Source organism: Diceros bicornis, unplaced genomic scaffold, assembly GCF_020826845.1.
Source record: "Diceros bicornis minor isolate mBicDic1 unplaced genomic scaffold, mDicBic1.mat.cur scaffold_124_ctg1, whole genome shotgun sequence".
NCBI lineage: Eukaryota > Metazoa > Chordata > Mammalia > Perissodactyla > Rhinocerotidae > Diceros > Diceros bicornis.
This window is the reverse complement of record NW_026691044.1, coordinates 294,877-321,334: the sequence shown is the minus strand read 5'-3', so window position 1 is coordinate 321,334 and position 26,458 is coordinate 294,877. Positions and strand designations below refer to the sequence as shown.

Sequence of the window (26,458 nt, the reverse complement as noted above, 5' to 3'; positions counted from 1 at the left end):
CTCAGTTTCCTCATATGTTAAATAGGAATAGTGATGCCTACGTGGTAGAGTTAAGATTAAATGAGATAATATATGTGCTTATCAAGATAACTCAATGTGCTATTGGAACGTAGGTAAGTTTTTAAGACATAATTGTTATTTTTGTTATGATGCTTAGTGATTGTACATGTAAATGTAACAGAGAGGATTTTTATCCAGTTTGAAACTCTAAGTGGTTTAAGTTCTTTTGTACAAAGACGTAAGAGATATATAAAACTGTCATTATGATAAGTATGTAAGATCCTCCCCAAAATTGTAATCAACTGTTACATAGAGATAGTTACTATGAAAAACAGAACCAGAAGGAGGGAGGACACAGGAGGATAAAAATATATATATATGTGATTCGTACATCATAACCCTTGGCATGTCAGATAAATGGGCTCAAAAGTAATGGGAAATTGGGAGAAAGCAGTGTCTGAGATTTCTGCAGCCAGTTCCAACCAGTCCGATTGTGCTAAGTGAAAACTGTCCTTCATGACTTGAGCTCTAAGTTGTACATATTATCTTAGGAGGCTCAGGGGTGGCGGGTGGCGTGTATCTTTAAGATTAAGCATGACTTTGGTAGGAATAGAACTTTAGTCCTAACCTGCACGTAAGGGGGTTGATGATACCAAATACATTTGGTGTGTATTTTTAATGTGCTGTCTGCCCTGTCTTCAGCAGAGATTCTGCCTTGCTCTAAATTAACAGGCGTCTCTCTGGGGTCCACCCTCCGCGTGGGATCCTCTTAGAAGGAGGCCCATCTTGGAAGTACGCCGGAAGCCCCCAGACTTGAGTTCTAGGCTCCGTGGTCCTCGTGCACGAGGCTGTGACTGCCTGGCCTCACTGTGATGGAAATGGAAGATGAATTATCTTCAGCCCCGCATTGTGTTTTGAAGTTCAAACCAGGATTAGCCGACCCTGGAGGCGATTTTAAGCAAGCATCTTCATGTGTTCCTTTTATCTTGATGTTTGTCACTAAAGTGTTGGGAAAACTCTGTTCCTATCTGTCATTCATATAAAAGATCTGATAGCCCCACTTCTGATCATTGAAACCCCTCAAGACCTCATTAAATTAGAACTCCATCTGTCCAGATCGGAGTGAAGAAATTCCCTCGCTGCTTCTCCATCACTCCCTCCACCTCTCTCTTTCTTCCTTGGCTCATCTTACATAGATGGCACCCCTAAAGCTTTGGATTTTTTTCAGTACAACTAGTTTCTAACTTGCACATTTGGATTTCAGCCTGCCTTTTCAAAGCAAATGATGGCCACAGACCCCTCGAGCAGCTGCCACAGGGGCTGTGTTCCCCTCTCTCCCCTTTCCAGATAGCTTTCTACTTTCTTTCTGCCCCATCAGCTCGAGGATGGCTGAGAATAACAGTGACTTAATATCTATGGGTTATAACTGGTGATAGGTCCCAGAGCACTTGACGTCTTTCATCTCCTTTAGTCCTCACAGCTCCCATTTTGCTCATGAGAAAGTAGGAGACTTCCAAGGGTTACATCATAGTTCCCAGGTCACATAGCTCATGACCCCAAATCCAGTGATGGTTTGACTCTAAAATGCTCCCTGTCGGGACAAAAGGGAAGAGCCGTCTGGTCTGCCTCCTCACCACCTCCCCAAGCCATGGGAATACCTACCACCAGTTACTTGGGGTTCCAGATAGCAGAGCTTCAGTAAGGAATATGCAGTACAGTCCCCCAGGCTGATTGCATCTCCTGGGAGAAACGTCATAAGAGCTAAGTTAGGTTTTATGGCACCAAATTAAATGAGATAATACGTGTAAAAGACCTTTGTAAAACTTTTCCAGTGCTTTGTGCTGTGGCCTGGGGATCTAACTGCTTTTCAATGGAAATACTGAATTTTTGTAATATGGTATTTAACATCCTCTCTTGTGCTTTTTAAAACCAATATCCTCATGAACTATCAGGTCACTTGAATTGGCTTGACACAAGCGTGCATGATCTTTGCTTACAAGAGCGACAGCTTAAGCGTAGTCTCCCTTCACTTCTTGGCAGCGCCCCATCATCTCCATCTGCTGGGGACACCGGGACTCGTGGCTGCTGATGGCATCAGGACCAGCCCTGTACGTGGTCCGTGTGGAGCACCGCGTGTCCGGCCTGCAGCTGCTGTGCCAGCAGGCCATCGCCAGCGCCCTGCGAGAGGACAAAGACGTCAGCAAGCTGACCCCGCCCCCCCGCCTCTGCTCCCACCTCCCCACTGCCTTCATCCCCACCATCAAGGTGAAGCCCTTCCACTCACCTTCTCCTCCTTCCTCACTCGTGCTGGCTGCCTGTTCCCGAAGGCTCGCCAAGAGGAGGGCCGAGACAAGGAACACAGGCGAGAGTCCCAGAGCAGGAGCACAGAAGTCACGTCTGCTCCTCTGCAAGATGAAGGTGTGCGGCTCCGCAAAGTCCCACCTCGGTCTCCCACGCGCGCAGTCTGTCCCTAGCATCACCCTTAGTGTCCACAAGAGAGTCACCTTGTGTGATAGGCATTAGCTTTCTCATGGCAGAGGCAGTATCCCGAGCGTGGCTGCCATTGTCGTCCTGATGATCAGTCTGCCTTGTTCAGTCCTGACTCCCTGGCAGATGCTGCCGTTATCCCCTCTTGAGAAAGCAGGAAACGCGTTCTTAGAAGTGAGGGACTTGCTCTGTGGCTCGTTAGGGGAACGCTCAGGATGGGACCCTGTCAATCCTGGGGCCTGCTCTCCTCATCACTGTGCGGAGGGGCGGCCCTCACCCAGCCCTCGCTGTCAGCGTCCTCTATGCTGACTGGAGCTTGAGAACTGGTCTGTCGCTATGGTGGTATGTGGACTGGACCTGCCTGTGGCTGTTCCAGTGTGGGTTCCCCGTTCCCTCTGGCCCTCCGCACGTAGGTTGCTTCCTGTGTTCTCTTTTTTGTTTTCTGTCTCTGCTTCTAAGTATCAGATTGACTTCTTGGTTAATTTTTTCCTAAAACATCCGAGTTTTAGAATCTGTTGTGATATTTTCTTCAAGTTGCTTTACACTCTTGGTTCCACACCAGTGATTCTGGACCCTGGCTGCTCGTTAAAATCGCCTGGGGAGTTTTTAGAACACACACGTGCCCAGGCTCACCCCCACAAGATTCCAGTTCCATCGTCTGTGGTGGGATCCGGGCTGAGGTCTCTGAAAGCTGCCAGGAGGTTGTGACGTGCGCCCAGAGTTGGGAGTCATTGTCCCGCACCGCAGAGTTAACCCTCCCCGAGCCGCCAGCCAGAGCTCCGCCAGGGTAATCAGTGATGTGCACGCTCTTTTCTCTCCACGTCCTGCCTCCAGCCCCCGATTCCGGACCCCGACAACACGCGCGACTTTGTCAGCTGCCCCTCGGCCGGCAACGAGCGTCTGCGCCGCACCGTGAAGCGCACAGAGCGTGGCCCGGAGGTGGGCGGCCCGTGCCACACGCTCTGCCTGGAGCACCCGGGCGGGCTCGTGCGCGTCCTCGAGGGGCGGCGCGTCAGCCAGCTGCGCCGGAGCTCGTCATCACGGACCCGCGCTCAGACAGCAACGCAGGGGGGCGCCTCGCCAGGCACTGCAGACCCCTCTCGGGGGGTGCGGACTGGTATTCCCGACTGCCCACGCAAAGGTAACGCCTATCTGTGAACGTTTGGCTAGCGTGGAACATCCCTGAAGCTACTCCGTTTCCAAAATCCTGCTGAAGTTACCGATTCCCTAAGTGGACTTTCCCACGGGTTTTTAAGAGCGTTCCTGAGGCTCCGTGTGGCTGGGGCTGTGGGGGGAGGAGACATCGGCTGTCATCAAGGGGAGGCTGGCGCGGGCCTTTTGGGAATGGCAGCCTCCTCTTTCAGTTATTTGTCAGGTATCCACTGAGGGCCTGAATGTGCTGTTGAGACCGTCAAAACAGTAGTGAGATGCCGTCGCTGCCCCCCAGAGCGAGTGACAGGATTAAACGCTTCAGACCTTCAGCCTGCTCCTCAGCCTCCTGCGGGGATCCTGCTTCTGCGCTCGCTAAGCCACCCTTAGCTGCTTTTTAGCTGATGACCAAGGAGACTTTCTTGCTGGTCCGTAAAGATTTCGCATGACAGTCACTCCCTCCTTCTAAAGACTCTCTTATACCAATCTTCATGACTCCGTTGCCGTATTCAGGGGGCTCACTGCGCACCTCTCTCTGGGACCCTAGAGTGTGAGCCTCCAGGGAAGGGACTTTGCTCTTTTTGTTTGTAGTCACTGTGGAGGCCTGTGGCCTCTGTCAGCAGTACCTGCCGGCTCAAACGTTCCCCCGCCTCCCTGTGAAATCTTGCCGGTCACCTAGAGCAGAGTGAGCAGCTCTCCCCTCTGTGCCCATCGCCCGTCAGTCAGTTGAGCTGCTGGTATCCCTCGGGGCACACAGTCCCTGAATCCTGAGGGCCCGGAGGGAGGGAACTGAGTCATCTTGGTACCCCCAGTGCCTGGTAAGCGCCTGACCGTGGGACAATGTGGGTTGAATTAGATTTGTTTTCATTAGTTCATACTTGTTCTCTCCACTTCCCATCTCCTGTTCCCTCTCCCGCCCGTTAGACTGGCCTCTGCCCCCATTCTGTCCCTGAAGCCGCTGCGCCGTGTAGCATCACCAGTTAGCCGAGTGTCACGTGCAATGGGCTTTTTCAACCTTGGCCTCAATTGCCCACCTCAGTATTTTACAGTCGATCCACTTGCTGTCTGCTTTTCTTTATTGGAATGCTCCGCATCTGTAGCAACATTCTGCTGTCAGTGTTACCGTGTAAAATTGAAAGCAGTGAAACTATACTTTAAAAATTGGATATTAGTCAGTTATTTCGTCTTTTGAGTCATGTGATGACCTGGGACCAAGAGCAGGGAGAGCGAGAAGAATTGGAGGCTGGTAGGGAGGCAGGTGGAAAGGAGGGAGAGGGAAGATTCAGAAGGAAGGAAGGCAAAGTGAGAGAAGCCAGAGAGCAGTGCACGTGAACTTAGAAGGAAGTTGCAGTTTCAGGGGAAGAGAGAAGACAGGAGCCATGGCGGTTAGAGATGACTGATGGGGGGACTTGGGAAAGGTCCTGAACCTGAGGGCGCATCGCCGGTTCTCAGCGGGGTCATTGTCTCTAAGGTTCCTCCCGTGTATGCAGTTTTATAAAACCTATGCTCGGATTCAGTGTTGACGGGAAGTTATGTGAAGAGCTTGCTTCTGTTCCCCCGCTCCTGTGCGTCAATTTCCCACTGAAGAACAGGACAGAAGCAGCGGGGGCTGTGCTGTAGGGACAAGGCTGCAGCCTCCTAAGACCTTGCTTGTGTGGACCTGACCTGAGCGTCCCAGCCTGCTTCTCCGTAGTGGTCACATTTGTCAGCTCCTCCCAACACAGGCTGGCCCAGTTGCTAACAGGCCTGTGGGGAAGGAGGTGTTGTGTTTTTATAATGAAAAGGCTGTAAAGCAAAGCAGATAGGCGGGACGTATTGAGTGCCTGCCTTGTACACGGTCCTCGGGTCTCCTGTGGTTGTGAAGCAGTGCCGGGGCATCTCTGCTTTCAGGGAGTTCATGATCCCTTTTGGGTGAAAGACAACTTAACACTTGAAAATTTCAATAAAAAAGTCAAGATTTAAATACCTCGAGACAAAAATAGACGATGTGTCACAAGGCAGAACATGACTAATTTCCAACCGAGTGGTAGACGTAACCTGGTTCAGAGAGGAGAGGGTTCCTGACTTTGAGAAGCCAGGACTTGCTCATCGTGAGAAGCTGATGAACTCTCTCAGTCCTCCATGTCGTCGTTTCTCAGATGTGGTCCATGGGCCACCTTCCCGCAGATTGCCTGGGATACTTACTTGAATCCAGGTTCCTAGGCCTGCCCCTTAGATTGGTTCAGCACGTTGGAGACGACGCCTAGAAATCTGCAACTTAGTGGAGGCCCCAGGGGATTGCTATGCTCTGAAGTTTTTGATCCCCTGTTGTAAATGTCCCCCAAGTAACTTAACAAATGTGTTTCTCAGAATTACCAGTGTGCGTTTTATAATACATAGCATGAATCCCAATAATTTTTGTTTAGCAAAAGTTCACAAATTTTCCAAAGGAAATCTTTAGTCAGAGCTTGCTATGGACTGAATTGTGTCCCCCCCCCCAAATTCACATGTTAAAACGCCAATCCACAATGTGACTGTATTTGGAGATAGAGCTTTTAAGGAAGGTAGGGTCCCAATGGGATAGGATTGATGGCCTTATAAGAAAAGGAAGAGGGAGGGGCTGGCCCGGTGGCGCAAGCGGTTAAGTGCGCGCGCTCCGCTGCGGCGGCCCGGAGTTCGCTGGTTCGGATCCCGGGCGCGCACCGATGCACTGCTTGGTAAGCCATGCTGTGGCGGCGTCCCATATAAAGTGGAGGAAGATGGGCACAGATGTTAGCCCAGGGCTGTCTTCCTCAGCAAAAAAGGAGGAGGATTGGCGGATGTTAGCTCAGGGCTGATCTCCTCACAAAAAAAAAAAGAAAAGGAAGAGGGAGAGCTCTCTCTCGACACGCACGCGTACACTGGGGAAAGGCCACGTGAGCACACAGCAAGGTGTGCATCCACAAGCCGAGACCCCAGCCAGGCTGGCACTCTGACCTTGGGGCCTGTCAGCCTCTATTATCGCGTGAGCCAACTCCTTATGATCTCTTTCTCTTTTTCTGTATGTGTGTGTATATGTATTTGCCTCCTATTGGTTCTGTTTCTCTGGAGAACCCTGACTAACACAGATTTTAGTACTAAGAAGTGGGGAACTGCTGTAACAAATACCTATAATGTGGAAGCAGCTTTGAAACTGGGTCATGGGTTGAGGCTGGAAGGGTTTTGAGGTACACATTAGAAATATGGATATTAGGGCCATGTCTGGTGAGGTCTCAGACAGAAATGAGGAACATGTTATTGGAAACTGGAGGAAGGCGATCCTTGTCGTAAAGTGGCACAGAACTTGGCTGAACTGTGTTCTAGTGTTTTGTGGAAGATAAAACTTGCAAGCAAATGAAATTGGATATTTGAGAGATTTCTAAGTAGTTTTGGAGGATTGGCTTGGTTCCTCCTAACTGCTTATAGTAAAATGAGAGAGGAGAGAGACACACTGAAGAAGGAATTGTTAAGCAAAAAGGAACCAGAACTTGGAGATTTGGAAAGTTCTCAGCCTGTCCATACGGGCTGAGACGAAGGAAGGCTGTTGACTTCCTGGATTTGACAGGACGGGATGATGGAGCTGGTCGGATAGGAACATGCACTATTCTTCAAGAGGGAAAAATGACCCCAAAAGCGATTCAGAGGTCATCAGGGCCACTGCCTCAATTTTAGCAGGCCAGACAGCCTCCACCCGGAGACTTGAGGACAAGACCCCAGCCCCGCAGAGCCGTGGGGACCCTCACCTCGAGCTGTGTGGTGACACTGCCACCCCAGTGGGCCTGGAGGGCAGAGTATTGAACCAAAGAGGGTTATTCTCAAGCCTTAAGGTCTAGAAATTTGCCTTACTAGGCTTTGGACTTGCCTGGGGCCCTTCCTTCTCTCCTGTGTCTCCCTTTGGGATGAGAATGTCACCCTGTGCCTGGCCCGCTGCCGTCTTGTGTGTTTTGGAAGCACGTAACTTGTCTGGTTTCACAGGTTCACGGCTGGAAGGGAGTTTTGCCTCAGTGTGAGTCGTATCTTGGCTCTCACCCATTTCTGATTCAGGTGATATTTAGATGAGACTCTGGATTTTAGACATTAGTGTTAATGCTGGAGTGAGTTAAGACTTTTGGGAGTGTTGGGATGGAATGAATGTATTTTGCGTGGGAGAAGGATATGAATAAGGGGGCAACCAGGGGCGGAATGTATGGACTGAATTGTGTCCATCCCACAAGTTCATATGGTGAAGCTCTAACCCCCATGTGACTGTATTTGGAGACAGGGCTTTTAGGGGGTGATTATGGTTAAATGAAGCTGTAAGGGTGGGATCCTAATCCAGTAGGATTGGTGGCTTTGTAAGAGGAGGAAGAGAGATCTCCCTGCATACACACACACACACACACACACACACACACACACACACGCTGAGGAAAGCCCACGTGAGGACACAGTGAGAGGGTGGCCGTCTGCAGGCCAGGAGGACAGCCCTCACCAGAATCTGGCATGCTGGCACCCTGATCTCGGACTTCCAGCCTCCCAAACTGTGAGAAATAAATTTCTCTTGTTTAAGCCACCTGGTCTGTGGTATTTTGTTATGGTAGCCCAAGCAGACTAAGACAGAACTTTTATTTAAAAGCTTTGAAACTGTGCTTAAAGATTTTTTTAAAATTCTAAAAAGATACCTGATTTGGGCTGTGTGTTTTGAAAAGGCCTCAACCCAGATGAAATAAGCATATTCTTGCAAACTGACAAAACTGGGATGTGAAGCCCCAAACAGTACAGTTCAGCCTTCTGTTCTCAAAGAGGAATATCAACTTACATTTATCTACAACTTGTATGTTTCTTCCAGAATTTTCATGATAAATTAATGACAGAATCTCTAGAAATAAGAGGTACAGATGTCCATCACCCCCAGGCTCCCTGGGTCTTACTCTGACGTGCTGCACTGAATTTCTAGTTGTTGACGACAGGGAGCAGAGTGATGAGCCTCCAAGTGTGTAACTGTAACACTGAACAAGCAGGACTTGGGGCTTGTCTCAGAAAGCAACTCCCTTCTTCTCACGCCGCCCCCTTTAAGTCCGTTCTATGGGGAAGTCCTTCTGCTCCTGGGCAAGTGGTTCTCAGCCCTGGCTGCTCATGGGAATCACCGGGGAGCCTTAAAAATCGACAGTGCCCGCGTCCACTCCCAGGATCCTGCTGCAGTTAGTCTGGGGTGCAGCCAGGCAGCAGGGAGAGACCTCGTTTTTCTTTCAGGAAGTATTTATCCAGTCTCTGTGTTGTTCTGGTCTCTAGAGTTACAGCAGGAGGCGAGACAGGCAACTCTCCTTCCACTAGTTGGGGAGACAGACAATAAAATAAAAGTGGTTATGAATGCTTATGCCCCCCTAAATTCGTATGTTGTAATCCTGATGCCCAGTGTGATGGAATTAGGAGGTGGGGCCTTTGGAGGTGATTAGGTTATGAGGACGGAGCCTTTATAATCATGAGATTATTGCCTTATAAAAGTGGCTCCAGAAAGTAGCCCCTTCTGCCATGCGAGGACACAGCAAGAAGTCAGCCGTCTGCAACCCCAAAGAGGGCCGTGACCAGAACCCCACCATACGGGCACCCTGATCCCGGAATTCCAGCCTCCCCACTGTGAGACGTAAATTTCTATTGTTTATAAGCCATCCAGTCTGTGGTATTTTGGTATAGCAGCCCACACAGACTAAGACGTGAGTAAAGGAAAAAAGCAAAGGGTATGACATCCAGCAATTACAAAACCCCGGCATCAGCAAGTCAATCAGATGTTGAGTGGACAATACATTACTGAATTTCCTCAGGTCGGTGAACTGGCTCTGTGCTCATGAACACAGAGGAAGCGTTCTGTGGGCTTATATGCATTTTGGAATCGTGGCCAAACTTCCTTTGATCTAGGGCTCCTAAGTTAAATAATGTAAAGCACTGCTTGGGCCGTGTGAATTAAGCCTTTTTATTTGATGGAACTCAGATGCACACCACTCCAGCTTGCTGGATTCACGAGTCGTGCCTTCTGATTCAGGAAGTAGTTGATGAAGAGGCCGATGTAGTAACACTGATCGGGCGTCAGCTAGTCTCCTTCCAAGTAGCACGCCAAGTTGTTCTGCTCTGCCTCCAGGGCCCTCAGAGAGGCCCTGTTCACAGATGTCACCTCCACACAGATGTCACCTCCACGTGTTCAGAAACAGAGATTAGTTTGGATTACAAACTCATTCTTTCAAATGTAAACAGCCCTTTTGAATGGTAAAATCGCTCATAGTCTATAAATTATTTCATTGTGATTGAATGATGCAGCTTTTTTATTGCCTGGCAAGGCTCTTGGAGCCTTGAGGGAATGAGGCTTTTGTCAGCAAAACAAAGTGATTTTGAAGAATGAGGTACTTCCAGTGAGGGCAGACCTGGGGTGGGGCAGAGCAGGGTTTGGGTGGTGAAGGGATGTGAGGGGATGTGAGGCCGTGTGAGGAAGGCAGCAAAGGAGAAGGGGTTTTGAGGAGGATGTTAAACATGGACTTCATCTACTCTGCAGTTTTGTGATCGCCCCGTTGCTGTGTCTGTCGTCTTCTGCCTTGGGGCCTCTAATCTTCTACCTAATGGCCAATTGACAAGGTTGTTTTGAGTGGCTTCCATGCAGGCACCCTCAGGAGAACCCAAAGCTCCCACTGAAAGTCCTGCCACACAGGTCTTCTTCCAGCCGTTGCTCGAAGCAGGCAGGCACCTCTAGCAGGTGGGATAGCCACCCCCCCCCCCGGCAAGCATCCTTGTGGCGGTTCCAGGAGACGGTTCTGACACGCCAGACATAAATTTCTCGGAGTCCCTGAAATGGACCCAACTCTGCCAGGTCTTGAGTCCAGAGCAGGCCCAGAACCAACAAGGGCCTTCCCCGGTCCCAGGGCAGAAGCAGGTTCTGGGGGAGTCAGTGAGTCAGCAAGCCCCTTGACCGGCCTGGATTCCCAGGCTGCCCGTGTGAACCCAGATGGAGCCTGGTGTGTGGTGAGGCACAATAGCGCGGCCGTTTTGTTGCCAGGTTTGGCACAGTAAACAGTGCCAGACTGTTGTACATTCCAGAGGCATTAAAATTCCACGCCCATTTGCTAACCGCAGAAGTAATGGACTACTTTTGCTTAGAAAATATAATGGCATAAAAATGTAAAAGGAAGACAATGCTCTGCTCCTTTCTGTTTCAACCTGTAGACTTCAAACGGCTGCCTATAGGGTCAGGCTGTCCTTAGTTCCTAGTAATGATCGTCGTGAGGGTCTAACTGATGTCACTTCCCTAAAATCTACTGCTTGGTATCTTACCCGATGAAATCTATGGAAACAGCTTGATTTCTACCATGATCGACAGCTGCAACTGCTCAGACTCCAGTGACATCGAACTGAGTGACGACTGGGCTGCCAAGAAATCTCCCAAAATCTCCCGAGCTAGCAAATCACCCAAACTCCCAAGGTAATCTTGGTCTGTAGGGGCGTCCTCCCTTTTTGAGCCTCTGGAGGTGTGTCTGTGTTGTGTCTGCAGCAGAATCCCATTAACGCACACCAGAGGAGCATAGCAAGAGGCAATCCAAGTCTGTCGTCTGGAAGATCTGCCTGTGATAATTATAGCTTTCCTTTACTCTTCCCTTCAGGACAGCAAAAGATCCCCAGGAAGAAGTTTGCTGAACCCTCAGAACTTCTAGGGGTCAGCACTGGTGGTGGGTGGCAGGGGCGGCCGTAGCTTTCTGGCTTACTTGTTTTTATTTCTGGTCTGAGAACAGTAAGACAGAGGTTTTACAGTGTATGTAATGTGTTGAAAGGAATGCCGAATCAAATGCCTTTGATGCTGTAATTGGAAAAAATAGTATTCTAAAAAAAATGTTTGGGGGGCCGGCCCAGTGGCATAGCGGTTAAGTTCATGTGCTCTGCTTTGGCAGCCCGGGGTTCGCAGGTTCGGATCCCGGGCGCAGACCAATGTGCCACTTGTCAAGCCATGCTGTGGTGGCGTCCCATATAAAGTAGAGGAAGATGGGCACAGATGTTAGCCCAGGGTATCTTCCTCAGCAAAAAAATAAAGAAGAGGATTGGCATCAGATGTTAGCTCAGGGCTGATCTTCTTCACAAACACAAAAAAATTTCTATCCTAAGGGTTTGGCCTAAAGAGTGGCAAAAAGCTAAAAGCAGATGGAAGGGCCTGCAGTGTCATAGATAAAAAACCCTGCCTTGCTGGTCCTGACCCTGCCACCGAGGGCTCTGTAACCTCAGAATGTAACGTTGATCCATGACCTAGAGACCAGTTTCCTTGTCTATGAAGTTAAAGGGTGGAGCAGATCTTCACTAAGATCCTTCTAGCTCTAAAATTCTTGATGCTGTGTGAAATGATGGTCTAATGTACGTGCAGATACGTACCTGCCCAGATTGTAAACACATAATGCATTGTGCAGTTGGTAAACCAGTGTATTCACCACCCAGTTGAAGATAAAGAATATTTCCATCATCCCGGAAAGTTCCCTTGTACTTTTTCCCATTCGATACCCACTCCCTAGAGTAACCACTGCTCTAACTTCTGTCAGCATAGATGAGTTTTGCTTCCTCTTGAGCTTCATATAAATGGTGTCAAACCACATGTCCTATTTTCTTATTTGGCTTTTTTTAATCAACATAATGATTGTGAGACTCATTCATGTTGTTGCGTGTATCAACAGTTTTTCTTTTTTGCTCTGTGGAATTCCATTGTAATGAATATACTACAATTTGTTTATTCCGTTTACCAATTGAATGTTTGGTAGTTTCCAGTTTGGGGCTATCATGAATAAAACCATTGTAGACATTCTTCTACAAGACTTTCTATGGACGTATGCACTCGTTTATCTCAGGTATATGCTTAGGAGTGCGTTGTAGGGCCACGGGGTAGACGTATGTTCAACTTTATTGGAAACTGCCAAACAGTATTCCAAGGTGCCTGTCGTACCATTTTAAATTCCCACCAGCAGTATATGAGAGTTCTAGCTGCTTCCATCTTCACCTACAGAGTATTGTCATTTTTTAAAAATAATTTTATCCATTCTGGTAGGTGTATAGTGGTATCTCATGGTAGTTTAATCCTAATATCTTCAATGATTGATGATGCTAAGCAGCTTTTTATGTTTATTGGCCATTTGGATATCTTCTTTTGTGAAGTGTCTGTTCAAGTCTTTTGCACCTTTTTTTTTGTGAGGAAGACCAGCCCTGAGCTAACATCCGATGCCAATCTTCCTCTTTTTGCTGAGGAAGATTGGGCCTGGGCTAACATCCATGCCCATCTTCCTCTACTTCATATGGGACACCGCCACAGCATGGCTTGATAAGCAATGGGTCGGTCCACACCTGGGATCCAAACCTTTGAACCCCGGGCCACCAAAGCGGAGCACGTGAACTTAACCACTACACCACTGGGCCAGCCCCTTGCCCATTTTTTATTGAGTTGTTTTTCTCTTATTTAGAGTTGTAGGAGTTTTCATGTATTCTGGCTATGAGTCCTTTAGCAGATATATGGATTGCTGTATAGTCTAATGTGAATTTCTTCTTTTATGATTAGCACTTTTCGTGTGCTGTTTAGGAAATGCTTTTGTCCTGTTTTGTCTACCCTAAGATCATGAGACATTCTTCTATTCTCTTCTACAAGCTTTATAGTTTTAGCCTTCACACTTAAATCTCAGATTAATTTACACCTCAGATTAATTTTTGTGTATAGTCTGAGTTAGGGGTAAACGTTCATTTTTTTCCCATATAGATATCCAGATATCCAGCAATCTGTTCGATTTATTTTTTTCATCTTTATTCTAGGCTTGTTAAAATTACAAATAAAATTATGAACTTTTCTACACTTCTACAGTGTTTTGGCTTTTCCCATTGCTTAAGGAGAAGAGGCCATTTAATACATAAGCAACCAAATCTTTCACCTGTAAATGTCCCTGGAAAGCTCCCGGATGTTGCGGTCTCTGGAGCTGGTCCTCTTTCCTTCCGTCTTTCTCAGTGTTGAGTGCCCCTACGCAGCAGCCAGGCCAGTTGTCCTCGCTCAGAGCTTTAACCAGCTCGGTCCCCCTGTCCTCCCACACTTTGGGAGCCCTAGGTGTCTTATCAAGCTCTCAAGCAGTATCTGTGAGGCTTAATGCTTTTCTTTCAGGGAATGTCATCAACCTTACCATATTCACTTTTATAACACTCTCTTTGGGGTAGACTGCCGTTAAACACATGTGTCCCCATGTTATAAACAAAGGAACTGAGGAACAGAGATATAACATAGGATCAAAAGGCAGCAGAAAAACTTAGATCCACTGATCTGATGTCAATATTGCAGGGGGGAGATGCTAGGTAAGTCTGTTGAAATCCCAGCACTGTGTTAGGAACTGTAACGCCATTGTGGACTTAGGTGAGAAACGCCTCTTCCACCCGCCACTTTCCTCAGGACGAATTTTGCGACCCCTGGCAGAAGACATGTGGACGATTCCAAACTTACTATTAGTCAGTAGAAAGTTTTCAGTAGAAAGTTAATTCTCTGAGGTTCTTTACAAATGAATCACTCGATTGAACCTCACTATATTGTTGAATATATATTATTCGATATGCAGTTCTGTCCTTCTTTCCTCGTGTTCATAAGGCAGAAGCAGGCGGGCGGGGCCTGGGTAAATTAAGGGACGTGGCCCCTGGGAGTGGCACATCCACCGTGACTGGTGGACAGTGAAGGGAGTGCCAGGAGTGCAGGCGCTGCCCCCACCGGGGCGCCTGACCCTCGGGGCCTTGCCTCCGCAGGATCAACATTGAGGCTCAGAAGTCCCCCAAGCTGTCCCGGGAGGCACAGGAGATCTCCAGGTCTCCACGGTTGCCGATGCGCAAGCCCTCCATTGGCTCGCCCAGCCTGACGCGAAGAGAGTTTCCCTTTGAAGACATCACTCAGGTAGTGTCGGCTTTCGGGTGGTCCCCCAATCCAACGCTCCGCTCCCCTCCTCAGTGTGTGCCTGATGGCCGCTGAACCCTCGGTCCCCCCTCTCCGTGCCTGTCACTGCAGTTGCAGACACGGGCGTAGAGAACCAGAGCCTGTCTGCCCTCCTCCATGCCCCGTCACCTCCACATCCCGAGGGGCCTTCTTCCCACCTCGGGCATCCCCCTGTTGCCACAGGAATCTCCTCACAGGTAGCTCTGGTTGAGACACAGCCACACTTCTCACCTCTGCTCCCTCAAGCCGCTTCTGACCCTTCAGTGACTCCAGTGTCGGCAGGAGCCAATCCCTGGTCACAGCCCCACTGCCTGGCCTGGCCTGTCTTTCCCTCCTGTCCTCCTCGACACCCCCTCCTCTCCAGGTGCCAGAGCCACACTGTTGACTCACCTCTTCCCGCCTTTGTGCCTTTGCCCTGCCTGGGTAACCCGCTCCATCTCCTCACCCTCCTTTCTGCCCACGTGCTTCCAGATAGAACTTCCCCTCTGTCGTGAAGGCTTCCTCCCCTGGCTCAGCCACAGTAATCCCAGAGCATCTTGTTTGTAACTCCCTTAGGACATTTCTCAGTCACTTCCTTGTATATAAATAATTACAGGCCTTCTCTCCTCCATTAGGTTCTAAGCTCTTTGAGGAGCTGTATTTTATTCATCTTTATTATTGCCCTTCCACACACACACACACACTCATGCATGATTTGGGCATAGTGATAACTTCTTAAATTTTTAAAAATTTGATTGAATAAGAAACAGATAATTGGGTAGTTTTGGGATATACTGGTATCAGTGCAGCTGATGTTTCCAGGAGAAATATCAAGGATGAAAATGGGTTCAGAGCCAGGTGCTCTCTCTGGTTCAGTGACTGGGAGGAAGGAGAGGTAAAGAAAAAAGTGCCCAAATCACTTTTGTGCCTTTTTAACCTACACACATGTGGACACACCGGGACACACCCGCCCCCACTCCCAACCTGAGAATGACAGCTCGCTGAGCCACCACTTGCAAATGGGTGCCTGACATGCTGTAGGCAGCTACTGGTCTTAAAAACAGTGGAATGACAGAGAGTGAATATTTCTGGCAGTGCCCACGTGTGGCTTTTTAAGCAAAAAGTGTTAACGTCCTTACTTCTTGAGTGATCAATAGAAAATATGGAAATAGATTGTGATTTTTCTCCTTTTTTTCCCCACAGCACAACTATCTTGCTCAGGTCATGTCTAATATCTGGGGAACCAAATTTAAGATTGTGGGCTTGGCTGCTTTCCTGCCAACCAACCTCGGTGCAGGTAAAAACTGCGTCCTGTTCTCTTCCCACTGTCCCGGTTGGAACTCAGGCTGAATAAGCAATTTCAACCTTTGGTGGCCTAATGTAGAAAATGCGCTCTTATGACACCAAAAGATGAGCATGTATTTTACCTCCAAAGTTTGACTGTAGCCACTCTGATTTCACAAAAATTAGAATTATCACTCAAATTCTTTTTTTGCCACTGGTGTTTTCGTTTTTTTATACAAGCCCTGACTTACAAAAATGACAAAATAGCCGAAATCTCTATCAAAGCTCTTATAGGCTTCTGGTTACTTTGATTTCTGGTCTTTTACTGTGGACAGATTTTGGTACCAGTGTCTTTAGGTTCTTGAGTCAGAAGAAACTCCTGAAGAAAGTCAAGAAGAAAGTGTTCAAGACCTTAAGAAGAAGTTGGCTGACTGTTAGTACAGTTCTTAGTGGTAAATCTTTTTGGATTTCATTTCTAAGTACCAGATAAATATCCTCTCCATGAGAAGTTTGAGACATCGAGGAAAATGGAACCCAGGGAGAACCAGGCTGGGCAGAACCCAGAATTTGCCTTCTCTTCTGTATCTGCTTGAATGACTGACGTGTCATATTTACTAGGGGACCGTGAAGGAGTGAAATGACAGAAGGTCCTTTTCAAAGCAGCTTCATCCTAATGGCCACATCTCTGTGTGGGCTAAGGGCCTGTGTTGTCCCCCACCTTGCTACATTGCCTGATCATCTAACACGCACACGTCTCTCTAGAAGGCCAGCTTAGCCAGTGGGGTTCACCGATGGCTGGTGGCCCCATCTTGAATGTGGTCTGTGTAACCTACCAAAAATAGTTTTTGAAAAATTCTGGATCTGCCCATTAGAGTTGTTTCAGACACAGTTAGATCTTTTAAAACAAATAGTTCTTGCAAAGCAGATGTTAAAAAGACCTGTTGCTGTGTATGCATCTTCAGAGACATTAAATGGTGCTGCATTTGGATTTTTCATTTTGAGGTTTCTCAGCTCAAAGGAAAAAAAGAATAAAAGTAAAACATAAAACTGACTTAGAAAATAACAATAGACAATCCATTCACATAATGGAAAGAAATCTCTCATGTTTTCAACAGCCGGGAAACCCTCTCATGACCACAAAAGCCTGCTCTTCAGTAATTCAGCAGCACCCTCATGATATGTATGGTGATTCTAATAACCACTGTGTGAGAGGCATGGTTACCCCACACCTGTAATCTGAGAATTTAGCCATCTGCCTACAGCAAATGTTGACAAAAGGAATGGACGTGCACCTATGCTCAACGGGTCTTCTCATTCTGCCCTTAGTTCTTGGATGTTGAGTGGATCCATAAAGAAGTCAAGGAGGACCTTAAGATGGGAGGGCCTGTATTAGGAATCTCAGTGCCCAAGACAAAAGCTTGGTGTGTGACTGCGGTGAAATCATTGTCCTAATCGTTGACCTTTTTAAAAAGAGCGTTTTCATTTGTCAAGCTAAAAGAATTTTCCACATGATTCTACTAGAGAGAAGAAATTAACTCTGGGATTCTAGAGGGTTTGTTACATATGGCGCCCTATTAAATAATCTTTGACACTCTGTTAGATTCAAAAAGTGAGTGCTGTTGGATATTTTATATTGAATAATTGGATAATTACATTGAATAATTTGTTTCCTTCAATTAGAATGATCAGGCTCATGAAATTTTTGTGTTTTTAATTTTTTGCATTTCTTAATTTTAAAAATGTGGAATAAATTCAAAATTCAAAAGATTTAAAAGAATATACAGTAAAAATCTTTCTTATCCTCACCCCCAACCACCTAGTTTTTTTCCCTGGAGGCAACTGATATTATTTTTTACATCCCTCCTGAGATTTTTAATTTTACATCCTTTTGTCGATCTGAACGACAAAGAATAGCACTTTAATGCATTAATTCTTAAGCTATATGGAACCATCCAGAATTTTTGAGACAAAATTCAAACTCTCTTTTGTGGGCAAGAGAGAGGAAAACATGAATAAGACCTGTAACGACCCCTGGCGTGGAAAAGGCGTCTCAGCCCACTCAAGCCCAAGGAGCAGCCTTACGACGGTGCTTCAGAGCAGAAGGCCTGGAGCTGTGGGAGTGCTGGCCAGTCAGCCACCAGGCTGTGAGGTGACAGCCTCGCAGGTAGAACTTGGCTCATCTTAATAAAAAATAAGAATAGGAATAATTAAAGAACCTCTACATATCTCACAGCAAAGAGTATTAAACATAAGAGAAAGTTGACGGGACAGTTTCATCCTGATTTTAACCTATTGTGAAACTTAAATTCAGATTCATTATTTTTCAACTTGTTTTGTCTTCTCTAAATATTTTAGTTGCAGTCTAGGCCTTCTCTTAAAGGTCCCTGTTAATGAAATTAAATCTTAGCATTTAAAGAAACTGTGTGGAAGTTCTCCGCGATTCTCTATCCTGAGCATGAAACTGGAAGTCAGGAAGCCCAGAATCCAGTCCCGAATACAGCCCGAGTGTCATTGCTGCTCCCCGCGTAGCTGCCCTCCAGTAGCTGCTTGACTGCCCCCTGAGCTTGGCTCTCTGGTTATCACAACTGTTTCCACCAAGTTATCCTGGTGATTGCAAATGGGATTTTTAAAAAATACATTTGTCATAACCCAGCTCATTCTAAAAAGAATTTGTCTAAGATAGGTTTTTAATTCTGGGCTAGACTGAGAATTTGTTGTTCCCGAATCCAGTCCGTGGCCGGGGTGGCCAGTTGTGCGCCAGGGGAGGTGGAGGGCTGATCTCAGAGTCTCCGGCCTTGCCCACGCAGGTCACCCCACATCTCTTCCCATGACTGTTGATGCCTTGGCTCTCCTCTGGCTTGTCTCTATTAACCGTGCTTTCCTCCTCCCACCAGTAATCTATAAAACCAGCCTCCTGCATCTCCAGCCGCGGCAGATGACCATCTATCTCCCAGAGGTCCGGAAGATTTCCATGGAGTATGTTAATTTACCTGTCTTCAACCCGAATGTTGTCAGTGAAGATGAGGATGATTTACCAGGTGTGTTCACACATCAACTGGTTTGTCACGAGCCCTCTGTTAGTGGGTCGCGACGGGGACAGAGTGGTAAGTAGTCAAGAATGCCAACATGTCAGTCCGTGCCTGCTGCCTCGGTTTGGAAAAGGTACAACTTCCTCAGTAAGGTTGGTGGGTGTGGTGGCGTGTCACTGGAGAAAGGTCACCTACTGTCACTGGTTTGGGGAGGAGGGGAGCTACCAGAGCAAGGACGATGAGGTGGCCGTGATGGCTCATGATCACAGAGCACTTCTACCATCTCACTTTATCCTCTCGGTAGTCCTCTTAGTCATATGCCCAGATAGGGAAGTTAACAGGACTCATCAGGACTCAGTCAAGTCAGGACTGAAACCCAGTCTCACTGACCCCAGGCTAGCCCTCATCCTTTCAATCCCTGCTTAGAGAATGGCATCTCCCTGTGGTGCCACAGAGCCCAGTTTCTCAAACCTGCCCCACCTCCGGGGCGGAACATCTCTCTCCTAATGTGCAGAGTGTGTCTCAGTGCATAGAGGCCAGGTCTGAGTTCAAGGTCAAAGCTGGTATAAGTTTTTAAAATCTCAACTTACAAACATTCAGATCCATAGCATCTTAATTTAAGTCTTTTCTACTGGGGGAATCCTATTTTGATTATTAGAATGATTTCTAAGTAGTCCACCAATTATTTATATGTAACTATTCTCAAAAAAGTCCACCTGCAATTTTATAAATATAGAGGCTCCTCTACTTAGAACCAAGCAAGGTTCTGAAAGCCTCTGGCTTCTGAGCCAGAGGAACCGTACACGGCCACTGACTCCTCCTGTATCTTGTCATTCTCAAACGAGGGGCTCTGGACCTCACCGTGGGATGGGGAGGGACACGCGTCCCAACTCGGGCTCTGAACTTGGGGGCGTTGTTGACCTTCCTTCAGCCAGATTTCTGCGTGTAAAATTATTCTACTGTACTTTCTGACAGTAGCCGTCTTTGGTTCTCTGATAGGTATACTTTCTCCTCATGGGTGGAGCAGATGTTCTGGACTAATGGGCGAGGTTTTGCAACCCCATAAACCTGCAGTTTGGTGAAATCTCACACATGAGCTTTATAGCAGCTCTCCTGCTATTTCAGAACCTTGGATTTAGAAGTGGCTTTCACACTTTCCCCTTAGCGCCCTCCGTTCTCCCGGAATGTGGCTAATCTAGCTCTCTCGTGCTCAGCTGTTGCTGCTGTTGTCGTCACTGTCTGTGCTTCCCAGAGAAAGGAGGAATGATTTGTCTCAGGGCTTACACATACTGCTGGTGACGCAACAGAGAGACTCTCCTTCGGCGGGGAAGATGCCTGCCCTCAGTACTCCATACGGAGGAGAGAGCATCTGGAAGAGGGATCTGAACAGGAATCATAGAAAACTTGAGACAGGACCTAGATTCTTGCAGCCAGGGGACAGTCACGTCTCAGTGGAGGACCCCAGGGAAGGGGGATGAGTCTGTCACAGGCACGAAGGGTGGGCTTAGCTTTTGATGGACTACTGGCTTCCCTCTGTAGTTCTGGTGAAAGGTCAGCCAGCCTGTGCAATTTCCTGTTAATGCCTGTTTCCTGCGCACGTGCTCATAGTCACGTGGCACTTAGGTCCAGATGAGCAGACCTCCAGTGCTCTGTGGGCTCTTTAGAAAGGGCAGTACTGAACAGTGGCGCTGAGGCCCTGCGTGTGGTCTGCAGATGATTGCTCAAACGCACACTCCATTAAACTCCTCCTGTGTGCAAATAGGGTGGATTTACAGGGTTTTAATCAGTGTGGCTCTAACTTATATACTGTTTGAAATGCTAAAAAGCAGTAAAGTTAGGAAATGATCCTTCCCCTCATATGCAGATCTGCCAAAGGATTCTTATCATTGGTTTCTCTACTGCATTTGACATGGTTCTATTTACAGAAAATTAATTTACGTACAAATTTCAGCTACACATCTGCCCCACGACACTTCCCACACTAACCAATCCAAAACCCTGGATAAACCTACTCAGAAGCCTAGGCATTGAGTCCTCAGTGGAGTTTCATACTGTACCACTGCCCTCCTCTTGCATAAGAATGGGCCGTTTTATGACCATCATGAGTAAAAAGTGTCCTTAAACATTTATTTGCCATAGTACCATTCAGACACGTGGCACCACACTCAGAAGGTTCAGAAGTATTCATTGAAATGCTCTGACAATGCCCTTAGCTCCAGAGCCCACCGATTGCCAGTGTCCTTCCAGAAACTTCAGAGAAGCTTTGTGTAACTTGAAGGAAGGGTCCAGCTTTCCCCACGCAAAGGCATCTGTTTGTAGGAATTACAGTTTATACGTAAAAGGCCTAGATGAGTTGCTTATTCTGACCCAGTTTCATGGCACTGTTTTGTAAGCAGTTGGTTTTTCTAATCTTCCAGTGACGGGAGCATCTGGCGTGCCTGAGAACAACCCACCGTGTACCGTGAACATCCCCATCGCGCCCATGCACAGCTCAGCTCAAGCTACGGCCCCCACACAGAGCATAGGACTGGTGCAGTCCCTGTTGGCCAATCAGAACGTGCAGTTGGACGTCCTGACCAATCAGACCACGGCCGTGGGGGCAGCTGAGCACGCAAGTGACAGTGCCAACCCATACGCAATCTCCAACCGCTACTCCAACCCCGGACAGGTGATCTTCGGAGGTGTGGAGATGGGCCGCATCATTCCGAACCCCCCTCAGCTGTCCCTGCCGCCGCCAGCACAGGGGGCCATCCAGCTGTCGGTGGTGGACCACGGAGACCAAGACCACGAGCACCTGCAGAAGCCAGCCAAGGCCCTGCGGCCGGTGCCGCAGCTGGCCGCCGAGGGGGACGCCGTGGTGTTCAGTGCCCTCCAGGAGGTCCAGGTGGCGAAGATGAGCCCCCACCGCCCTACCCAGGAACCATCCCCGCCGCCCCCACCACGGCAGCGCCGCCGCCCCCGCTGCCGCCCCCACAGCCCCCGGTGGACGTGTGCTTGAAGAAGGGCGACTTCTCGCTGTACCCCACGGCGGCGCACCATCAGCCGCCCCTGGGCTACGAGAGGATCACCACCTTCGACAGCAGCGGCAGCGTGGAGGAGGTGTGCCGGCCCGGACGCCGATGCTCTGCGCCCGGAACACCTACACCCTCCCCGGCCCAGGCAGCTCGGCCACCCTGAGGCTCACGCCACCGAGAAGAAGGCCCCCCAGCCCTGCACCAGCGCGACCCTGAACCGCCTGACGGGGCCGCGCTACTCCATTCCACCTCCATTCCACCGGGGGACCCGCCCCGGTATCCCGCCCTCGCCGGGACGCTGGGCCCGGCCCGGCCGCGGCGCAGAGGCCGGACAGCAGCCTCATCCGCGCCGCGCTGCGCAGGAACAACCGCGAGGCGGCGCTGCGGGCGGCGCAGCTGGCCGAGCCCCCGCGCGCCCCGCCGCAGCCGCTGGCCAAGCCCAAGGGCGCAGCGCCTTTCCCCGCGCGGCCGCCGCCCGCCCTCTACACCTGCAGCCAGTGCAGCGGGGGCGCGGCCGGGCGCGGGGGCGGGGGCGGGGGCGGGGGCGGGGGCGCATGCGGCCGGCACGTCCCCGCTGTCCCTGCAGTCCTCCTACAGCCTCCTGAGCCCGCCCGACGGCGCCCGCGAGCGCGCCCACTCTGTCAACTCGGCCTTCCCCGAGGACGAGGCGCTGGGCCAGCACTGTCCAGTCGAGAAGCCCCTGCGGCACCCCGCGCTGCCCGAGGCTGCGGTGGCCGGGAAGCGGCCGCCCCCTTACCAGTGGGACCCCGTACTGGGGGAGGACATCTGGGTTCCCCAGGACAGGACAGCACAGACTGCAGTGCCCAACCCCCTGAAACTGTCCCCTCTGATGGCAGGTCAGAGCCAGCACCTGGACGTGTCCCGAGTGCCCTTCGTCTCCCCCAAGTCGCCCGCCAGCCCGACTGCCACTTTCCAGACGGGCTATGGGATGGGAGTGCCCTACCCAGGAAGCTATAACACCCCCCCTTTGCCGGGAGTGCAGGCTCCCTGCTCCCCGAAAGACACCCTGTCCCAGACACAGTTTGCACAACAGGAGCCCACCGTGGTCCTGTAGCCCGCCTACCCGCCCCCCGCTACTGCCCCCTGCTCCCCATGTATCCAGGAAGCAGCACGTGCTCGAGTTTACAGCCGCCACCTGTCGCCTTGCACCCCTGGAGTTCCTACAGCGCATGCCCGCCCGTGCAGAACCCCCAGGGCACGCTCCCCCCAAGGCACACTTGGTGGTGGAGAAGCCCCTCGTGTCCCCACCGCCCGCCGACCTCCAGAGCCACCTGGGCACAGAGGTGATGGTAGAGACTGCTGACAACTTCCAGGAAGTCCTCTCCCTGACGGAAAGTCCGGTCCCCCAGCGGCCGGAGACATTCGGGAAGAAGAGCCGGAAGCGCCTGGACAGCCGAGCGAGGAGGGAAACGTTCAGGCCATCACAGAGGGCGAGATGAAGAAGGAGGCTCGGACTCGGAGCGACTTGAATTCCCTGATCTCCAGCCCCCGCCTGGGGAGGGAGAAGAAGAAAGAGAAGAGTCAGAAAGACCAGCTGAAGTGGAAGAAGTTGAACAAGAGGAAGGGGTTCCAGGACAGCTCGGAGAGCCAGCCCGGGCTGCGCGTCAGCGGGGACGAGCTGGTGACCCGGAGCCAGGGCGGCCAGACGGGCTGGAAGGGCAAGCGCAGCCTGCGCGCGGCCGGCGAGCCGGAGGAGGCCAAGGGCCGCAGGGCCAGCGAGCGGGAGGACGGCCGGCTGCGCAGCCAGGGCTTCGTGCACGTCATGGCCAACAAGCAGCCGCTGTGGACGAGGCCACGCAGGGGCGCCAGCTGGACTTCGGGGGGCGGGTGACCCAGGAGTCGGCCAAGAACTTCCAGATGGAGCTGGAGGGGCGGCAGGTGAGAGCCTGGCCCGGGGCCACGGCGCGGCTGTCTCATCCTGACGGGCCTCTGGGGGCCTTTAAAGGGGGGGCGGGTATCAGTGCCTTGGCCTTGGGGGGGCGTTTCTCAAAAGGCCGCAGGGGAAATGTGGAAAACAGCTGGTGTCTCTCAGGGCCAAGTGGAGTTGTGATTTTCAGTGTACCCCTTGCTGTCTTGTCTATTTCTCATCAGAGTAACACGTGTACTGATTTTTTAAAGTCAAATGCTTCTACAAGACCCGAGAGGACCCCTAACAGGCCCCTGCGTGCTCCCAAACCTCAGCCTCCCCCAGAGGGCGTGCTTCCACCTCTGTTGGCTTTTTTCTGGTATTTGCCACCATATTTGTAAAGAGCAGGGTGTCTACTATTTGGTGATTTTTCAGTTTTCAGCATTGTGTATTGACTTCTTCCTGAGGAACGTGAGGGTTTGTTTTCTTCACCCCCCACCCTCTGACTACACACACGTGAACTTTCTCTACCCCCCTTCCCAGTTGAATCAGTAGTCACTGGTCACCTCCTTATGCCAGTAAGTACCGTTCAGAGCTGAGCCATGTGATATGGTTTAATCACATTTCTTTTTTTATTGGAGAGTGGTTTTTGTCCCCCAGACATAATAATTACCCAGTTTTTGTTTGCTTGCTTATTTGCTAATTTCTCTGTGTATTTATTATTAAGTCATTCGCGGATTCCCTGGCAGAATGCAAGTCCCCTCTTGGTGCAAACACATTGGGTAATGTGTCGGTTCTTCCTGCTCCAACCTGGAACGGTTGCCCCAGCCCTGCTGTGTAGCTACTGTTCTGGAACTACCCTCCTCCACCATCCTGGAATTCCCTTCACTTCTCCTATTTAAATCTCATTTTCATTAATTCACTCAACAAATGTTGATTGAGCACCTGCTGTGTGCCTGGCAATCCTCTGAGCCAGGAGTATGGCCCACAGGCCAGTCCGGCTGCTGCTGCTTTTTATAAATAAAGTTTTATTGGGACACAGCCACGCCCGTCCACTTAAGTATAGTTTACAGCTGCTTTCGCCCTGCAGCAGCAGAGTTAAGCAGTTGTGACAAAGACCGTATGACCTACAAAGGCTAAAATATTATTGGCCCTTTACAGAGAGTTTGCCAGCCCTTACTCTAAGTGCTGAAATTAGATCGATGAGGAAAACAGAAAATCCCTATCCTGATGGAGTTTACAAAAATGGAAGAAAGACAATAAATAAGTGTACATAACATGTTGCATAATAATACATGTCACGTGGTCCCATGAGTACTGAAATGACAAGGGCAAGCAGGCTTGGGAAAGAGGCGGTGGCATTCTGTCCCTCTCTGAGTAGTGACATTGACAGTTGCAGTTGATATTTCTCGTCAGCCCCTTTTAGCCTGTAGATTCTTCTTCCTACTTGTTCTTCCTTTTTCTGTTTCCTGGATGAGGAAGCCCCTTCATTTGACCTGTGGAGCTTTCCATGCCCTGAGGTCTGCTCATTGTCTCCCCACTGCGTTGTTTAACATGTTCCTCCGCTCCTTTATTTCCACCAAACTCGTAGTTAGATCGAGAAGCTTGATCGGAGTCACTTTTGTTGGCATCTCACAGGCCATGCTATCTGCCTCCAACAGGTGCTGCCCAGACCCGGCTGCCCTGTGTCCCGCCTTGTTTGTGCTTTAATGTCTTTGCTTCCCTCCCTCGCCCTCCAGGTGATGCAGTTTGGAAGGATCGACGGCAATGCGTACATCCTGGACTTCCAGTACCCCTTCTCCGCTGTGCAGGCCTTCGCCGTCGCCCTGGCCACCGTGACTCAGCGCCTGAAATGAAGAGACTGCTGTGCGGAGGAGGAGAGGGAGAGGAGCCTTTCCAGAGGGGCCTGATGGAGATGCTCGAGGAGCCCGCCCGGGCCCCAGGGGCTGGGGACCAGAAGACAGGAGCAGAACTGGAAACGTCTGTCGGGCCCGGGGCAGGCGCTGACCTTCAGTTGCTGTCGTTTGTTTGGGCTTTTATTCTCCTTTATTGTCTTTCTTACTTCTTTCTTTTTAAACAAAAACAAAACACAGGAGAGTGGTATTTGGAAGCAAAGGGTGCAAGGCACCTGGTGTTCTTTTAGGAAACGTGGTTGCTGTGGGAATGTCCTCCTGGTGTGCCTGTGTGAGCTGCGGGACGAGGGGCCCTTCAGCAGAAACATGGACTGCCTTCTGGCCTGCTATTCTTTTAGACTAAGGAGTATGCGTGCTTTTCATTCTCCACAATGTCTAGCTTTTATTACTCCTCCAACATCACCACTAGTGTAAAAACGAAAAACTTTTTTAAAAGACACAAGCGAAAATCCTGAAGGTACAGGTTCTCTTGGGGGAACAACATTTAGTTCACACATATTCTGTTACTCCCCCAGAGGTGACTTGATTAATGAAGGGTGTTTTGGCAAATGCACTGTGTTTGACTAATAAAAGCAGGCTTTGTATGGGGGTGCTATTACCCGGTATAAATAGGCGTCGCTCATGAGGATGTAGGGGAAGGGACGGCAGGTGAGGAGGAAACTCCTGCACACGTACGCACGGGCGGTTCACGCAGCGTGACTTGAAATCGTACAAGGGCTGCGCTCCTCTTCGGAGGATGTTTACATTGAAGACTCCACTAGTTTTATAATATGTCACAATTCCTTAGGCTCAGT

General features: G+C 49.7%; 1 protein-coding gene and 1 pseudogene across 1 annotated transcript in view; both read left to right on the top strand.

Moving 5' to 3' along the window:
• The window catches only part of LOC131402530 (adhesion G protein-coupled receptor E4-like), a 494,190-nt gene that overhangs the window by 399,428 nt on the left and 68,304 nt on the right, over positions 1-26,458 (top strand). The window lies entirely within an intron of this gene.
• LOC131402537 (tubby-related protein 4-like) lies at positions 1,941-25,607 on the top strand (annotated as a pseudogene).